Here is a 20,288-nt window from a genome sequence, read left to right as displayed (position 1 = left end):
AAATGTTGCTCCTGGTACTTTAAGAGCTGAATTATGCTCTCTGCCATCCTGGCCCACTCTGCTGCCCTCGTGGACCCCCCTGGACCCCCTCCAGCACAAAAAGGTGAATGCACAGGGAAGGGGGGTGTCAGCAACAGCAAGCTGCCTCAGGCAGCAGAGGGCCAGGATGCCCCTGTTCTTCTCCTATCCTTACCTATTATGCCTGCATTAATTCACCATTTCTTTAGTGTGTTGATCTTCTATTTTACTGGTGTTTCTTCCCTTAATCATTTCTGAGCTGACCCTGACTCTTGCACAGTTGATTTAATTTTTAAATGAGCACCAAGAAATTTGTATTTCACTGAGAATGTATGTCTACAGTGTCGGACTGGTATGCCAGGGGCACACCAGAGAACCTTAGACCGTGGGCCCACTTTCCTTAATATTATTCCTCCTTTGCTCACTGAACCTCTTTATTCTCCTATTCTTTTATATCTATTCTCTTACATAATTAAGCATTTTCCCATAAAGAAATAGAGAATGACAATGAAATATGCTAAATGGTTAGAAGCAAGAGGTCCGACTGTCACCTAGGCACTTAATACAATGTGGCATATAAGTGCAAATAGTAAAAAGCATTATAAATACAAATGCAAAAGGAAAAATATGGTTAAAAAAAAGTCCAAAAAAACCAGTCCAAAATCGTCCATAATCAAAATTGAAGCACAGATTCCTTTGGAGAAACCACAGGGGCATCAACCATAAACAGTCCACACTTATGGTTGGTCACTGTACAAACCTGGCCCTCATGATGATGGGAAACTGCCCAGAAAGGTCCTATCCCTGGTACCATACCCACATGTTGCAGAACTACAACTCCCAGATTGCTTTGGCTCTTGATTCTGTATTGGAGAATGGTGGGAGTTGTACTTCCAGCAATATCAGTTTACAGCATAATATTAAGCAAGGTGGTCTAGCCGTTTGGTTAAATATACAGTTTTAGAGTACGCTAAAGAAGCCAGCAAAAGCTGGTTAGAGGGATGGATTACTTAAATTATGAGGGTCGACTGTCAAGATTGGGGCTGTTTTCTCTGGAAAAAAAGGAGCTTGCGAGGGGACATGATTACACTTTACAAGTACATTAGAGGACATTATAGACAAATAGCAGGGGACCTTTTTACCCATAAAGTGGATCACCGTACCAGAGGCCACCCCTTTAGACTAGAAGAAAAGAACTTTCATTTGAAGCAACGTAGGGGGTTCTTCGCAATGCACTGCCGGATGATGTTGTGATGGCTGATTCAGTTAATGCCTTTAAGAATGGCTTGGATGATTTTTTGGACAGACATAATATCAAAGGCTTTTGTGGTACTAAACTCTATAGTTAGTAAAGGTATGGGTATATATAATTTATGTGAAAGTAGGGAGGGGTGTGCCTGAAAAAAGAGCATTCTGCAAGGGCATTTCAATGCATAAACCACACATTTACTTTTGCATGTGGCATATGTTTTTAATGGGATTTCCACCCCACTGGATGGATGTTGTATGTTGGACCCCTTAATAATAGAACTGCAACAATTGCAGGACAGGCACAGGAAAGTGCCAAATGTAGGTTTACCCAAAAACACTTTTTTCATAGCATAGGGCATAATAATGCTCCTCATCTGTAAGCAAATCTAGTGGAGTTGCAAAAAAGTCCACCATCTGACTGTAGGCCACAATTTCCTAACAATAGCTTCTATGCCAGGGGTGTCCAAACTTTTTGCAACGAGGGCCAGATTTGGTGAGGTGAAATTGTGTGGGGGCCGACCATTCAGCCTAACATTCTTTGAACCATTAACATCATTTAACTAATTTAAACAAGATATGGAGTAGCTGTAGCAGTAATATTGTGGCACATTAATGAAATCATCTACCTAGAAGTATGCAAGAGCAGTGTGTCACTCCAGGTCAGTATGTATCTATTGCGAACACCTTCAGCACACAGACAATAGTACATAGACAGTAGTATAGACCAAGTGGCCGATCATTTCACTAATGTGCCCAAATATTACTGCTACGGCTAGACGATTCCTGATCGCACTGTGCTGGCGGGCCACATAAGTATTAATTTCATGATGGAGGCTGAGGGCTGGTGTAAATTTGAAAAGTGGATGCAATTGGGGCCCGGGCCTGACTTTGGACATGCCTATTCTATGCTATGGCTTTTCTTTCAAATCTGGTAACAAACAGACACCTGTTATCATTACCTGTCTTTGGATTTAAGCAAAATTTCATTCACCATCCTCAATGGCAATATGTTCCAGTTTCTTTCTAGAATAATCCCTCTCAACGAAACGTTCAGTCAAATCCTATTTATCCCCATCTATTTATCATAATTCACAATCATGTCATTAAGTTAGGTGTTGATTGTATTAGCAAGATTGGAGTTTTAATGTGTTATTAAACCTTCCAGGGAGAGGTGCCAAAACAGCATTGTATGTGGCAGACAATAGATGTCGCACCCCCCAAAGCAAGTCTAGTTGATTTGACTTATTTCTATAGATATACCATGACCTGGATGAATGATCATCTACACAAACATATTGCAACTCATTTAGGGGAGAAAACCCTTACACTTGTATGGGGATATGAGAAAACAGCAAGAAAACTGGCAGACTATAGAAACCACCTGCGCTTCAACCTCAGATGCCGACAACATGGGCTCATACCATTCAGTATACATCTGTGGGTAAAGAAAAGTGGGTAAAGAATCTGTCTGACAGGGCTCTTACCCAGCCAGAGATAGAGATCCTAGCCAAAGGGTTAAACTTTGCAATTGCTCCAAAAAACATCCCGGTGGTAGATATTATCTCAGCCACTGAAGCCTCAATCCATAAAAACAAAGTAACATGAATTGAGGCTGAACAACTTCACCTCAATATGTCTGCAGCCCTAGTCAGTGCCAAACAACCTCCATCAAACCTGACATCACAGGAAAGGGAAGCACTGACACCCCTCAAAAAGGACTTGAATACCACCATCCTGGCAGCGGATAAAGGAAAATGCACAGTTTTACTTAATACATCAGACTACCATGCAAAAGTGACCACACTTCTGAGCAACAAAAAGTCATATGAAGCCCTAAGAAGGGACCCAACTAACAGCTACAAGAAAAATGTCATAGACCTTTTAAAACAGCTGAAAGAAGACAAAGCTATTGATTGGGCCACATATCATTGCCTCTACCCTGGGGAATCACTTAATGTATATATGGACTCCCTAAGATACACAAGGAAGGGGCCCCTCTCAGACCTATTGTCAGCAGCATTAACTCTTTGACCTACAATGTGGCAAAATACCTAGCCAACATCCTAGCCCCATTGGTTGGAAATACAGAGCATCACATACAGAACAGGATTTTACTGACAAAGTCAAAGGGTTAGTACTGGGCACAGAAGAAACCATGGTATCATATGATGTTACTTTGTGCATTCCCATCACAGAGGCAGTTAAAACAGTGAGAAAATGGTTGCTAAAAGACAACAACCTTGACAACAGAACAAAGCTTATCCCAGAGCAAGTTCCTTACTGGATTTATGCCTAAGTACCATATATTGCAAGGACAATGATAAGTTCTACAGGCAGAAGCATGGCTGCACCATGGGATCACCAGTTTTGCCCATTGTGGCAAACATGTAGTGAAGTGGAAAGAAAGGCCCTGTATAGCTTCCCAGTCGTTGGTTCCATTTTTTTGCTGCAAAATTACTAGTAAAGTAATTGGGAATCAACATAATCTTTTTTGATAAAGTTTTAATATTTAAAGATAATGCTGTTATAATTTGAATTCCTGAACAGCCATAAACTAGGATATTGCAACCTTTTGATAGAACAGTAACATTCGAAAGACTTCGGACATTGTATTCTTTCTGATAAAGTTGTAACTTTCAAGATACTTTGTACATTTAAGAGTGGACACGGGGAGTAACCGTCATCGCTCTAAGAGGAAGCTGCTTTGGCGAAAAGCGTTAGCGGTGATGAAAGCGGAGGCAATCACAGACATGCGCAGCGAGATCTGAGGAAAGTCACAGATATCCCAATACAGAGCGGAGTGCCCGCTAACAGGGGAGAAGCACCACAGAGATCTCGGACTATGGGAGGCACTGGCTCTTGGGAGAGGAACGCTGCCTTTGGTTTTAAAAGTGATTTTTAAAGACAAATTCTGGAAGTGCAATACAATTTCCGTATATGCCACTCTTTTGTTGTCCAAAAGGAAGAACCCGGAGAGAAACTTATAACTTGGATATGTGACAAACTCTGTCCATCTGTGAGTATAATCAACCACCAGAAACGGGTTAAAAACCGCATGGGTACCTACCTAACTATGTAAAAAACCTTTTCTTCACTAATAAGAACAAGCGCACTTTATTTTATGGAGTACAACTTTTTCAATTTGATGCACGAATACTCCGACTTTTTCTGATTCAATGCCCGAATACTGCAACTTTTTCGGAAAGCCATTGCAGATCAGGATTTCTTTGGGACATTTACCATTGACAACTCACCAGGTTTGTATTGGAGTACTTTTTTATTCAAACTTTTAACATCCCCGGGGTTTCATAAATCCAATTTATTATTATTATTATTATTTGAGGGTTTTTTTCTACTGAAAAATTGTGTTTTTCCTCTTTAAAAAGGCCAATAAGAAAAAAACCGACTTTAATAAATAACCCCTCAGTGTCTGGTGCATTATATCTTTTTTACATGACTGATTTTAGAAATTTGAATCATCATATTGGGTATTCCTATCTTATATAATAATAGATTTTAGATGAAAATTATGAATATGAAGATTATTTCTTGAAATAAATTAGTGTTGCTACAACTGTGACTTACATGGATGAATAGGAAACTACAGGTTGGACATTTCTGTTTTATAACCATTACTTATAACCATTTGTTAAATTTTTGCTTCATGGTTGGCTGCTGCCCGTTTTTGCTCAAGAGTGTTTTTATTTAAAGATTTTCAGGAATGAACATAGACATATACAATAGAGTATATAAACATTTAACAGGCACAAACAGGTTTACTCTATGGACATGAGATTATGCTAGGTTCTAATCAAGTTAGTTACATTTAAAGGACATTTAAAGGCAAAAAATAAAATCCCATTTTCAGTGCCCGGCAGTCGGGCGCCTGTGCGCATGCGCGAATATGCGCTCGAGTGCGCATGCGTAAATTCCTGCTCGCGCGCATGTGCAAATTCCTGCTCGCGCGCATGTGCAAATTCCTGCTCGCGCGCATGCGCAAATTCCTGCCTGTGCGCATGCGCAGAAGCGTTGAGAAGAGCAAAGAGAAAAGAAGGGAACCGGACTTGGGGTAGGAGACAGGTAGGTGCCTGGCGCCCTCCCAGCTTTGCGCCCTAGGCATGTGCCTACTCTGCCTACCCCTAGTTCCGGCCCTGCCCATTTTTACTTTCTTTAATGAAACAGAAACCTATCTCCAATATACTTTAATTTAAAAAATGTGTACTGTTTTTATAAGAAACCTGACTGTATGCAGTGAAATTCTCCCTTCATTTACTGCTGTGGATAGGAATTGTCAGACGGCCCCTAACTACTCTGCAGGGAAACAATCATACTTTCCCAGCCATGCAGAACTCAAGCAGCTTTATTTGTTTCCCTGTAGAGCAGTCGGCGATTGTGTAGAGATTCGTATTGGATTTTATTTTTGCCTTTAAGTCCCCTTTACTGTTTCCAACTCCAGCTGCAGGGACAAAGATCATGAAAAAAAAGGAATTACCCTCGCACACCCTGGCCGACCTGTCCTGATGAATCCCCGGTGCTCAATGAAAGAGGTATTGGCAACCTTGAGTTTAATGTGAAGAGATAGAGGAACACCAGCACAATGTGGGTATTTCTAGCAGGGAAAACCCTTGCTCATTTATTGCGGATGCAATGTTTTGGGGCGTGACCCCTTTGTCTAGCTTCTATTGGAGGATTATTGTCACGGTCGGCACCCAACACCAGAACAAATGGCAAGCACCCTGGTCTTGGCTCGTGCTTCACCTGTAGCGTGACAGCCTTTGGCCTCGGGCGGAGCCCTCAGCTACTTGGATGCCACCAGGACTTAAATAAGAGGTGCAAGGCTATAGGTTCTGGATAGACAGAGGGGCACGACTGTTAGCTAGAGTCTTAAGGCCGAGGGTCACAGTACAGAACAGGAAACCAGAATCGTCGTCAGAACAGGCCAGGTCAAGGCAGGCAGATGTCACATAATCAGGCAGGCAGAGGTCAAAACCAGGTAATCAATCAGACAGGAGGATTCAGCAGAGGTAGTCGAAATTCAGGCAAGGGTCAGATATAGAGGTCAGGATAGTCGTTTAGCCAGGCAGGGGTCAAAACCAGAATTAGAATACAAAATACAGAAGCTCAAAAGCACAAAGCACCAGGAACAAGATCCTATCACGGGCAAGGTCCCACAGCCTTTAAATTTCACAAGAGCGTGCCACGCGCACCCTAAGACACAGACGCCTGCGGCCTAATGGATACCGCTCAATGCGGCAGGCATCCCTGCCGTCCCCCCACTAGACCACCAGGTACATTCCTCACAATTATTTTGCTGCAGCCACTGGTTCTGCAGAGTTGGAGAAAGTTTGTCTTAAGCAATACAAAAACGATAAAATCCACAATAGATTACATGACAACACAGGACCCAGTGCAGTCTGCCTATTCTGATTATTAATCAGTCTTGCTGTTTCGACTTCTGCTACCTTATTTGCATTTTAAATGCCACCCGGGGAAGGGGGGGGGGATTCCATGATGGCTTTCTGTCCAGCAATGCCAGGTTTGGTTATACTTTTTTATTAGTCCTTTTTTGTCCATTATAGTCTTTTCCAGTATTGCTAGCTTGCCCATGGCTTTGTACCATTCCTGTATTGTTGGTGGAGAGACGTCCTTCCAGTGTAATGTAAGCAACCTCCTGGCCTGGAAAAGTGCTTTGGTAATGAAGATTTTAGTATGATAGGCCAGATTAATATTCAAGTCTAGTGTTAGGAGACATGACCTGACATTGCAGTTATTCCCCCCCGGGATTGCTTTCGTCAAACAGTTACACACACCATTCCAATACTGCTGGAGCTTTTCACAGCTCCACAGGGTATGTAACAGGGTAGCTACCTCTGTGTTACACCTTGAGCACAATGGGGATTGTAGGACTTTCATAGAATATAGTCTCTGAACTGTATTCTCTATGGATCAGGTATAGTTGCAGCAGACAGCGCCTGAGGGACATAGATACTAGTAGTGGTGTAGACAGGGCACATTCTCATTGGTCATCTGTGATAGCCCCATGGTCCCCTTCCCATGTCTCCCTGGAGGGAATTGTAGAGTCCCTGTACCTTGGCTTATGCACAAGCTTATACATGTTGGACAGCTTGCTTTTTTGGTCAGGGTCTAACAAGGAATCCACTTTTGGTGAATTGGATAGTGTAATACTTTTACTACTGGATTGGTTGGTTTATGTCGTTCCTATCTTGTGATACATTAGCCATTGAGTTTGAGGGAGTTGCCTAGTGCTGTGAAGGGACTGTAGGGAGATTACATGGATGTCCACCCACACATCCTCTATAGTAGTGAGGTTCAGCGTATGCCAGATTCTTGGGTGGTTTAATGAGATCAGACCCGGAATTCTTCATTTTCGCAGATGGGTGTCTGTGGCAGATAGTGTTTGTACTGGATTGCTTGATATGCTTAGCATAGGTATTTTGCTTGTAGTGTAACCAGTGTCTGAATGGTTGTATCAGGGTTTTAAACAAGTAGGGCCTGCCATGGGGATTCTGCATAGCCCGTTACTGATACCAATTAGCTATATAGAGGTGGGGATATTTCCTGGTACATCATAGGGGAGATATGTGTAGGCTGGGCTGCCAAGTAGTATAGATAAGTTTCTGGGAAAGCCACCCCCCCATCTCTTGATCTCATTAAGGTTGTGCGGCGCAATCTGGCCCTTGATTATGAATTTGCTAAGCAGCCTATTGATATTGGAAAATATTTTTTTAGGTATGTTTACTGGGGAGTGCCAAAGGGTATATAGCAGCTTAGGAAGTATAAACATTTTGATCAAATGGATCTTGCCTGTTGTGCCTACTGGTAACTCCAAGCTTTGCATTTATCTTGTACCCATTGCAGCAGTGGGTCCAAGTTCAAATACCTTAAACTGCGAAAGAGGGAGAGCTATTTGGATACCCAAGTATGTAAACTTATTTATGATTTGGAAGGAACAAGCTAGCAGGGATACCTGCCAAAGATATGACCACTTGACAGTGTTAAATGCTTTGGCAATATCCAAAGGAGCTATGTGTCTGCTCCCTGAGTTTGGGCCATTAGGTTTAGATATAGGCACCTGGTGTTCAAGGCAGGGGTTTTTGCTGGTATGAACCTCACCTGATCAGGGTTGACCAATTGGGTTATGACTTTGCCCAATCTTTGGGTTAGTATCTTGGCATAGACCTTTACATCTGCCATTAGGAGTAAGATAGGTTTAAAGGAATCGCAAAGATGGGGGTCTTTGCCAGGCTTTGGCAAAAGGAATATGGCTGCCTCATTAAGTGATTGCAGGAATTGACCCTGTTGGATTGCTTCGTGGAATAGTTGCAAATGTATCAGGGTTAGAGTCATAGGGGCAAATCTATTAAAAAGGCTAAGTGGGTAACGTCATTCTATCTATCGCACTTCACCAATTTACTAACAGTCGCTGGTGTAATTTCGCTAGCGAAGGAGATAGACTCTGGTGCAACTTCGCACTCTAACGCCAGGCGACTTTTCGCTCTATGAAAATTCATTACGTTTTTGATTTTACTGAACGTTACCTCTTGCACGAGAGTTTACTTCGCTAGCTCAGACCAGGCGAAGTGCAGTAGATTAGATAGGAGTTTGTAAAAAAAAGAAAAAAAAGCTGACATTTTTTCTAAGTCCCAAAAAAACGCTGACATCTTTTATTTTTTACAGGGTGATAGGCTGAAAAAGATCAAAATCTTTTTTGTGGGGTACCCTCCTTCCCCCCTACATTTGATAACATATGGCACCTAAACTATACTGTGGCCACATGTGTAGGGCATTATAGCAACTCTATAATTTTATTAAGGTTCCCTGGCCTTGTGTAGTGTAATGTATTTGCTGCAGCATATATGGCCATTGTACTTTAACTGCAAGCTATATGCAAATTAGCCAACGGTAGCGTAACTTCTGATCTTATTTACGCTAGAGCGACATCACAAGCGTTCAGTACCCTGTGCGCAACATCGGATCTTCGTAAATTAGCGTTGTCCAGGCGAATTTATGCCTGGTGAAGTGTTGCAATGTGCGTGAAGCCAGTGCTGGCGGATTTTCGCATGTAAGTAAATTTCCCCCCTAGCGTGCCTTTTATATATTTCAATTAGGATGTCATCTGAACCAGTGGCTTTTCCTTTGGTGAAAGAGTCTATTGCCTCCTGTATTTCTATCCCAGTAAAGTCTGCTTCCATAAAGTCCCTAAACTCTTGGGAGAGCCAATGGGGTCAGGAATGCATTTATTTTACTATCCGTTGACCTTAATTTAGAGGCATACAGGTTTTTATAAAACTTAACCAGTAGCTCCTTTACTTTGTCATGATCTGTGTGAAGTGTACCTTGGGAATCTTTCAGGGCAGGTATGGCTGGCGGGGAAGTATGGGCTTTAGCTAGGTGGGCTAATAAGTGACTGGACTTTTCAACATGCTCATATATATATTTGTAGAAGGATTGTTTACACTGCACCTTTTAGTTAAGGTGTTGTGAGTAGGTTTCTTGTGCCTCACGCAGCTGTTTAAAGACTTCCGGTATTAGGTTAGTGGCTACCTGCGTGTCTAGCTGGGAAATTTGAGCTTCTATCGCATTTTCCGCTAGGTGAGTCTGTTTTTTATTTGTGGTTATTTCAGTCATTAAGGAATCATGTAGGTAGGTTTTTAGAGAGTCCCAGTATGGGAGGATCCGGTCAGAGCTTTGATTTAGGTTTGTGAAGTCTTTGAAATGGCCTTCTACTGCCTTGTGATTGTCAAGTATGTTCAACCAGACTGGGTTGTTGGAGGGTCTAGGGTGTGCTAACTTGTATAGGAGTTGTAGTTTCAAATAGGTGGCTTTGCTTGTGTAGGGTACCATGGCAGCGTTAACGAACACGATATCTACTAGTGAAGCCGAGCCGAGACCAGGGTGCTTGGCACTTGTTCTGGTATTGGGTGCCGGTCGTGACAAGGAGTGTGTAAAGTATGTGGTTTGATACGCCCAACCAACCTACGGTTTCCTTAGAGTCAGTGTTTTGGACCTTATGAGTAGTGATGGGCGAATGTATTCGCCAGGCGCGAATTCGCGGCGAATTTGCGCGATTCGCCGCCAGCGAATAAATTCGCGAAACTCCCGCGAAAATTCGCGGAAAAATTCGCCCGCGTCAAAAAAATTTTTTCGAAAAACGGCGCCGTTTCGCGAATTTTTCGCCGTTTCGCAAATTTCGCGCGAAATTCGCGAATTTTTCGGCGAAGCAAAATGGCGCAAATTCGCCCATCACTACTTATGAGGTGGGTTTCCTGTAAGAATGCAATGGCTGTAGAATAGTTGTTTAGGAAGTCAAGTACTAGCCTGCGTTTTATAGGGCAGTTAAGTCCCCTCACATTCCAACTGGTTAGGTACAGTGACATTGTCCTGTTGATTTATCAATATAACATATACTTGTACGCGCAATACATTTCACATTTGTTATACATTTCTGAGCATAAACTTTGATGATTGATAGGTCAGTTTTAAATTACTCTGTTTTTGAGTATATCAGCGCCAAGCATGTGGTGTACGCTGCTCTTATCTTCTCCATTACATCAGTGAGAGCCAGAGGTGCCTCAGAGTCATGCGGTGTGTGTCAAGACCGCCGGGAGCGCGAGGAGTCGCGTCCGCTCCCGGCGGCGAAGAATCCAAGATGGCGGCGCCCTGGCAACCCACGTGGGTTCCGACGCCGGCGTTGTGACGCCAGCACGGCGCGACGGTCGCAGGCGCGCTGACGCTGGCGCAAGGGCGCCAAATTCAAAGATAAAAGGACGCCTGAGGCGCCAAGATGGCGCCCGAAAATAGGATCCTGATTCCTAGTGATTCCTGGGTTCCCTTGCTGTTTCCCCTGCTTATATCTGCTGATTCCTTGGTGTGACCCCTTGCCTGGACCTGGACTTCGCTGTTACTCTGCCTGCCTTTTGACCTGTGCTTGGACTTTGTTTATTCTCTTTCTTTACCCCTGGATACCACGACCCTGATCCCTCTTGTGGGGCTTCCTCCTAGATCCGGACTACTCCCCAGAGGGGGCTCCCGGCTCCCTGACATTATTTTCGGGCCATGGATCCTTCTGAGGAAGCCACACCTGATGTCGGACGAGCACTCCGCGGACTGGCATCCCGCATGGAGGACTACGAAAACCAGCAGGTTCGCATTGGGCAAGCACTCGATGTCCTGCTTGCTCGAGTGCCTTCTGCGCCCTCCGCTGCTCCACCTACTGGAGATCCCCCCATGGCGGCAGCCTCTATGAACGCAAGCTACCCGACAGGTGAGCCTCGCATTCCACCTCCCCTTCGCTTTAGTGGGGACCCACAAGCCTGCAGGGGATTTGCCACACAGTGCCAAATTCAATTTGAGTTCCAACCCACACAGTTTCCAAGTGAGCGTTCCAAGGTGGGGTATGTGATGTCTCGATTGGAAGGCAAGCCACTGGAGTGGGCAACGTCTCTTTGGGAGAAGAATTCCCCGGTGACTTATGATGTTAAAGACTTTCTCCAAGCTTTTCGCATAGTCTTTGATGCTCCAGGTCGGGTCACGAACGCCCCTGCTCGTCTCTTGCAGCTCCGGCAGGGAAGCCGCAGTGTCAATGAGTACGCTATAGACTTCCGAACACTGATGGCGGAGACTTCCTGGTGTGATGACGCTTACAAGGCCGTATACTACCAAGGCCTATCCATCCGCATCAAAGATGATCTCGTCTCCAGAGAGACTCCTGACACCCTGGAAGGACTGATCGCGCTATCTATTAAGATGGACACCCGCCTCAGAGAACACCAGGTGGAGAGAGAGTGCAGCAGACGATTTTCTCCCATGTTGGCCCCTCGCTTTCAAAGGCCGATTCTGCAAGCACCCGCTGTCCCTGTGACTCATGTGTCAATGTCTCCCCTGGAGGAACCTATGCAAGTAGGAAAAGCTCGCCTCTCCGAGCAGGAAAGACTCCGAAGACGAATGGCAGGTCTCTGTTTGTACTGTGGTGGGCATTCCCATTTTGCCAACGCCTGTCCTGCCAAAGCCAAGAGTTTTGTACCCCGAGGTATGTCTCAGGTTTCTCATGTAGGGGGCATCACTCGAGGGCCTCAGGAGAAGTATCAAGAAAATTCACGTAGACTTCTCCTTCCTTTGCAGATTCACCTGGCAAGTAAGTCCATCTTCGAAAGGGCCTTCCTCGACTCCGGAGCGGATGGCAATTTCATGGACGCCTTCTTTGCCGAACGCATGAAGATTCCCCTGCTCCCATTGTCTTCACCTCTGCGAATTACCGCCATAGATGACAAACCCCTGGAGTTTGAATTCGTCACAATGTTCACGGCGGAACTATCTGTACAAGTTGGGGCGCTGCATCAAGAAAAACTTTCATTCTTCATCATCCCCTGTCCTTCTACTCCAGTAATATTGGGTCTTCCATGGTTACGTCTGCATAACCCCACCATAGACTGGTCCACTGGGCAGATCTCTCGTTGGAGTTTATTTTGCCTGCAACATTGCCTTCCGCCAAAACCCCTCGAGAAGGTGAATGTCTCCACTGCGGAACTAAAGACTTTGCCCTCCACTTACAAGGGATTTTCCGATGTGTTTTGTAAAAAGTCTGCAGAGTTCCTTCCCCCACATCGCTCCTATGACTGTCCGGTTGAACTCCTGCCAGGAGCCATGCCCCCCAGAGGGCCCACTTACCCTCTCTCGCCTGCAGAGACTACCGCTATGAAGGAGTACATCCAAGAAAATCTCCAGCGGGGGTTTATCCGCCCTTCTACCTCTCCTGCAGGGGCTGGGTTCTTCTTCGTGGAGAAGAAGGACGGAGGCCTTCGGCCTTGTATAGACTATCGGGGCCTGAATAAGATCACCGTGAAAAACAGGTACCCCCTGCCCCTGATTGCCGAGCTCTTTGACCAGCTGAAAGGGGCAAAGATTTTCTCCAAGTTGGATCTCCGGGGGGCCTACAACCTCATTCGCATCCGGGAGGGTGACGAATGGAAGACGGCATTCAACACTCGGGATGGGCACTATGAATATCTTGTTATGCCCTTCGGCCTATGCAATGCTCCTGCCGTCTTCCAGGAGTTTGTTAATGATGTGTTCCGAGATCTCCTAGGAAGGTTCGTAGTCGTATACTTGGACGACATCCTGATCTTCTCCAAGGACCTTGAAAGTCATCGCTCCCAGGTGAAGGAGGTACTCTCTCGTCTGAGGAAGAACTCTCTCTTCGCCAAGTTGGAGAAGTGTGTCTTCGAGGTATCCAAGATCCCCTTCCTAGGGTAAATTATCTCTCCAGAGGGATTTTAGATGGACCCCGTGAAAGTGTCGGCCATCCAGGAGTGGCCTCTCCCACTGAGTACCAAGGCAATCCAGAGATTCATCGGATTTGCTAATTATTATCGACAGTTCATCCGGGGGTTCTCTTCCCGCATTGCACCTATCCTGGCCCTCATCCGGAAAGGGGGTAAGCCCAGCCTGTGGCCTCCATCTGCCATAGAAGCCTTTCAGTCCTTGAAGGAGGCCTTCACGTCCGCTCCTGTTCTCCGACATCCCAATCCTGCACTACCCTTCTGCATCGAGGTTGATGCTTCAGAAGTCGGAGCCGGAGCTATCCTTTCTGAGAGACACTCCACTGATGGAAAATTGCACCCCTGTGCGTATTTCTCCAAGAAGTTCTCGTCCGCGGAGCAGAACTATGATGTCGGAAATCGAGAACTCTTGGCAGTCAAGCTTGCCCTTGAAGAATGGCGTCACCTCCTGGAGGGCTCTGAAATTCCTGTCCAGATTTACACAGATCACAAGAATCTGGAGTTTATACAGTCCCTCAAGAGGCTAAATCCCAGACAAGCCAGGTGGGCCCTTTTCTTTTCTCGATTTAACTTTGTGTTGACTTATCGCCCAGGTTCCAAGAATCTGAAGGCCGACGCCTTGTCTCGTAGCTTCACTCCGGTGGACCGTGACCCTGAGAGGCAAGAACCAATCATTCCACCAGTCAAGATCATTGCCTCTCTGTATCCACAATTTGCCGACCAGATCCTGGCTGGGCAGTCCTCGGCTCCTCAAGATACTCCGATTGGCATGGCCTTCGTCCCTCCAGAACTTCGCCTGGCCATCCTGCAACAAACCCACTGCTCCAGGCAAGCTGGACATCCTGGTCCGGCCAAGACCCTTGAACTCTTGAGGCGCCTAGTCTGGTGGCCTGATATCCGCAAGGATGTAAAGGACTTTGTGGCTGCTTGTAATGTCTGTGCCACTTCTAAGCCTAGCCATTCCCGCCCCAGCGGGTTGTTACAGCCTTTGCCGGTTCCCTCTCGTCCGTGGACGCACCTCTCTATGGACTTTATTGTCGAACTTCCTCCCTCCGGTGGGAATACTGTGATCTGGGTTGTCATAGACCGCTTCAGCAAAATGGCCCATTTCATCCCTTTGAAGAAGTTACCCTCTGCGGTGGAATTATCCCAACTCTTTATTAAGTACATCTTCCGCCTGCATGGTTTCCCGGTGGAGATCGTCTCCGACAGAGGCACCCAGTTTACCGCCAAGTTCTGGCGTTCCCTATGTAAAGACTTGGGAATAACACTTCAATTTTCGTCTGCCTACCACCCGCAGACGAATGGGGCAGCTGAACGTGTGAACCAAGCCTTAGAACAGTTCCTGAGGAACCACGTGTCTCTTTGCCAGGACGATTGGTCTGACCTCCTCCCGTGGGCGGAGTTTGCTCATAATAATGCATGTCATTCCTCCACAGGAAGGTCTCCATTTATGGTGGTGTATGGACAGCACCCTCAAGCCTTTCCTCAGGACTTCGTGTTGTCGGACGTCCCGGCTGCAGATGATCTGGCAGCCCATATGCTTGCTATTTGGGCTGCAACCAAGTCTAATCTGGAGAAGAGTGTTCTAGTCCACAAGACTTTCGCGGATCGCCGTAGAAGGCCCTCTCCTCCCTACAAGGTGGGTGATAGTGTCTGGCTCTCTTCCAGGAATATTCGCTTGAAGGTGCCATCTCCCAAGTTGGGTCCGAAGTTCCTGGGTCCGTTCCCCATCTTGGAGATAATTAACCCTGTAGCCATCAGACTTCAACTCCCACCAGAGATGAGAATCCCCAACGTGTTCCACGTCTCCCTGGTGAAGCCCACCGTCTCCAACCGTTTCTCTGGTGTCCAATCTCCTCCTCCTGCCGTCTCTGTGGAGGGTCAACAAGAATTCGAGGTGGAGAGAATCCTTGATTCCAGAATCTCCAGAGGGTCCCTTCAATACCTCATCCATTGGAAGGGCTTTGGCCCCGAAGAATGCTCTTGGGAGGGATACCGTGATGTGCATGCTCCTCGTTTGGTAAGAGACTTCCACTCCAAGTTTCCCCAGAAACCAAGTCCCGGTGGTCCTGAGGCCCCCCGTGAGGGGGGGGGTACTGTCAAGACCGCCGGGAGCGCGAGGAGTCGCGTCCGCTCCCGGCGGCGAAGAATCCAAGATGGCGGCGCCCTGGCAACCCACGTGGGTTCCGACGCCGGCGTTGTGACGCCAGCACGGCGCGACGGTCGCAGGCGCGCTGACGCTGGCGCAAGGGCGCCAAATTCAAAGATAAAAGGACGCCTGAGGCGCCAAGATGGCGCCCGAAAATAGGATCCTGATTCCTAGTGATTCCTGAGTTCCCTTGCTGTTTCCCCTGCTTATATCTGCTGATTCCTTGGTGTGACCCCTTGCCTGGACCTGGACTTCGCTGTTACTCTGCCTGCCTTTTGACCTGTGCTTGGACTTTGTTTATTCTCTTTCTTTACCCCTGGATACCACGACCCTGATCCCTCTTGTGGGGCTTCCTCCTAGATCCGGACTACTCCCCAGAGGGGGCTCCCGGCTCCCTGACAGTGTGCTTGTGGTTAGACCTTCTCCCTGTAGGCCAGAGGCAGAGCTAGGATGACTTGCGGCCTTCTCTGCTGCGTTGCCATTTTGAGTGGCCTCCCGGGCAAACTTCTCCAAATGAGAGGCGGCTTCAGACACTAGTTTTTTTGCTCTGCCCCATTATTTGCTTCTGAGGTAAAAATGTTGCCAGGAAGGGTCTTCCGGCTCCGTAGTTTTAGGTTGAAATGCTGTATATAATAGGATATTAACAGGGTCTCTGGCGGTGCTCCTGTAAAATTGTGCGCTCACATCAGTGGTCAGACCACGCCTGGCTGCTGCCCTTAACACCTAAATATATACCCAAAAAACCATTGCTAAATAGAAAATGCATTCTGCCTATTTTAATTAAAAAAAAAACAATAAATCTTCTATTTTTTGCAATTCAAACATCCCCTCCTTCCATTATAAACAGGCCAGTTTATTCAGACATTTTTCATCTACCTTTAAACAACAAACGCATGCCCTCTCTAATTAGTAACCTTTGAGCAGCTCATTATCAGGGGCTTCTCAGTGGACACATATGGACACAGATCTATCATTCCTCTTTGGGGAAGGAAGTTCTAAAGTGAAACTGGCTTTATATTTTTTTAGTGCCAGAAATGACAAAAGACATATTTCATAATTAAAATAATAGGCAAAAAGCATGTTCGGCACAAGCTCTACTCAATGAGCTCATTTTGAAATGAGAACTACTCTGTTACTTTAAGGAGACTAAGGTGTATTTTCATTGAAATAAGATACAATGGATAAAGCAGTGTAGCCCCATATAAGATCAATGGGACCCACAACAAATATTATGGTCCAACACAGACAGATTGTTTTGAATTTTAAAATAATTTATATTTCTATGATGTGGTAAAACTATAAATATCATACCATGTTAACTGAAAAAACCAGGGTAGGTGGGTTCCACAATTTGTTATGAGAAGCCAGTCTTACCAAGTAGGTATGTTATAGTCATAATCGAGAATGGTTATCAATGCAGCTTTCTAAAATAAATAAACAGGTATGGGATACATTATCTGGAAACCTGTTATTCAGAAGATTCTGATAATGGAAGGCTACCACCCATAAACCCCATTTTAATCCAATATTATTTTTTAATGACAATTTTAGACATAATGAATCCTTATTGAAGGCAGAGCAATTCTGTTTAATTTGGTTTAATTACGTTTAAAATATTTTTAGTGGACTTAAGGTATTGTGACAGGGTGTTTGGGAGACACCACTGTCTTAGAGGAAAATGCATTGAGAAGAGTGCATTCAAACTGCATTATATGTGTTGCAAAGAATACTCAACTCAGGTAGGGGTGAATATTCCCTCTCAGCAATGAAATTAAGTGGCAGCTGAGAGAGGAGCTACCTAGGAATGGTAAAAGGGTTGTGTTTCCACACCTGGGGGCTCTCCAGATACCTCCTAGAGTGGAGGGAAGTGTGGTGCTGCTGTTAGAGACAGTGTCTGGCAAAAGGTGTCTTCCTACCAGCAAGAGTGTGGCAGAGGCTGGTGAGCCTAAATCCCTGGAAAGGAGAAGGGACATGCAGTGGCTAGTGAGCCTGAGTCCCAGGAGGGAAAGCCAGCAGGGCTGAGTGAGAAGCCCAAAGGCTCTGAAGTTGCAGAGGGGGAGAGTTTCCCTTGATGGTGAGTGACCAGAGGGGAGAGGACCCTGAAGGTTTTGTTCTGAAGTTGTTGCACTGTATCTTGCATGTGCTACATTGAAGTTGTTGATCTGTACCCTGATCACTTTTCTGTTGCCTGTTGTTGGGAATGCCCAGTGCTTAATAAATCTGTGTTTTGTCCGAAGTCTTGGTGTCCCTGTCTCTAAGCTCTAAATCCTACGCTACTTGCCTACCATTGACGAATTCCCCCAATAGTTTAGTGTGCAAGCTGCCAGTTTGCCATAGTATGATGATCCAAATTAATTAAAAACTCCTTAACCCAGAAATCCCCAGGTTCTGAGAAGTCTGGATTACAAATCCCATACCTGTACCATGATCATGAATTTATAAATTTAACTATAGGATTTTTTATTGCTGTTTTACGTTAGTTTTACTAGTTTCCTACATAGCAATAAAACTATAAAGCTCATTGCAGAATATGTGCTTCAAGTAGAGAGATACCAGCACTGATATTAGAAGATCTGTCAGATAATGTTTGCATATGGGTTTTGAATTGGCTTTGGGTACCGATATGTAAAATAGCAACCGTGTATTAGTTGGTTGATTTATAGGTATAGCATTGTCAAACAGATTAATTATAGGGTGCTCTTTCCATCCTTTTTTTCAGTCTCTGTTGCCTAAATGTGCTTTATAAAATAAAGCATAAATAAAGCATGTAAAGCAAACATAAAAATTGTATACATATTTCAAAAAAGTATAGCTATTTTTTCTCCAGGGCTACTTTTGGTTTACCTTATAACTCTCTAGACAGGCCTCATACTACCTTGACTGCCTAAATATTTGGAAGAGGTTTTTTTTACAGTGAGAGCTGTAAAGATGTGGAATTCTCTCCCTGAATCAGTTGGACTGGCTGATACATTAGATTTAAGAACGGGTTTGATGGCTTTTTAGAAAGTGAGGGAATTCAGGATTCTGGAAGATAGCTTATAGTACAAGTTGATCCAGGGACTTATCAGATTGCCATTTTGGAGTGAGGAAGGAAATTTTTCCCCCTCTGAGGCAAATTGGAGAGGCTTCAGATGGGGTTTTTTTGCCTTCCTCTGGATCAACTAGCAGTTGAGCAGGTTAACCAAAGTTAAAAGGTTAAACTTGATGGACGTGTGTCTTTTTTCAACCTAACTTACTATGTTACTATTTAAATGTGATAGGATCAGCTATGTTGGGCACATTAACCACATTTTCACTCCAAATAAATAATGTATATCCATGCTGCCTGTTTTTCCCCGTTACTCATTGCTTTGCATTTTTATAAAATAGTTACTATAGTCAATCTGAATTTATCATAGGGAGAATGATCAATTCCATGTCATGGAAGGAACACTGGTACTTTTAAACAAAGAATTCAATATGAAGTAAAATATTAATAACATACAATGCATTGCATGTCCAGAATACATTATAAGCATGTTTATAATTGAGCCAAAATAGCTGCTATATTAACAGTATAAGGCTGCTATGCTTCTCTTACACACAAATGAAGGTTATGCTTTGCAATAGCAGATTTAATCCAATAAAAGAGCTGATCACAAAGGTGTGCCATTTTTTTTTTCTTTTATGTCAAATAATTGCTGAAATTTATATAATTGTTATTACACCACTCAGACTATATATATAAATCACCAAAGGCAATTGGCCACATTTTGGGAGCAAAGATTTATGAAAATAACATATATGCCTCCCAAACTTACAAATATACCTTAAAAACTAACCAAGCATGTCTATTAGCCCCTGTACATAGACCACATGCTCAACGCTCTAGTCTATGGCGCAGATTATTACTTATTCACAATTTCATAAATACACAAATCCCATAGGAATGAATAGAAAGTGGGTGATTTTTTTTTAATATCACATTTTCATATTGTAAATCTGCCCCTAAGTGTACATGAATACATCTTTTAAACTCACCCAATACACAATGACCTGGGTGATTAACCCCAGGCCTTGCACACATGGCTCAGAAACAATGATACTTTAAACAACGGAAAAAACATAAGAGTGCACTCACCAAATATCAAAAGTGAATCCAAATGAATACTGTTAACTCTTCTCTTCAAAACAATGAATGGTCCAAGGTACTCTGCTGCAGAGTATGGTAGCACCATCTTTCCTGTGCACCCAGGTTTCCCTTTCCATGACCTGAGCTGGGTGAACATATGCAGAACAGTACAATTTCAAGAAGTACTATTTGGTTTAATTAATTACCATTACTTTTTATATATTTGTCCCTAATTGTAAAAGGCATAATGGGGTCCGTTTACTAAAGTGCGGTAAATCTGACTTTAAGTTTCTGCATGTTATCGCTGAGAATATTTTTCCACCAGAATATTTGCAGAGACTACGTTTACGAGCTGAAATTGCTGCTGATATAAGCAGAAGCCAAAACATCCTGTCTGCAATAGCTACAGATCTCTCTCCTGTCAGCAAAGAATGATGGGTAAAAAAAAAAGTACTAT

General features: G+C 44.5%; 1 protein-coding gene across 1 annotated transcript in view; it reads left to right on the top strand.

Annotated features, from left to right (window-relative positions):
- The window catches only part of LOC121402115 (gamma-aminobutyric acid receptor subunit beta-2-like), a 230,608-nt gene that overhangs the window by 143,410 nt on the left and 66,910 nt on the right, over positions 1–20,288 (top strand). The gene's annotated exons all lie outside the window — the stretch shown is intronic.

The sequence above is a fragment of the Xenopus laevis genome, chromosome 3S, assembly GCF_017654675.1.
Source record: "Xenopus laevis strain J_2021 chromosome 3S, Xenopus_laevis_v10.1, whole genome shotgun sequence".
Taxonomy (NCBI): domain Eukaryota; kingdom Metazoa; phylum Chordata; class Amphibia; order Anura; family Pipidae; genus Xenopus; species Xenopus laevis.
The sequence above is the reverse complement of the archived record's forward strand: the minus strand, read 5'-3'. Positions and strand labels throughout refer to the sequence as shown.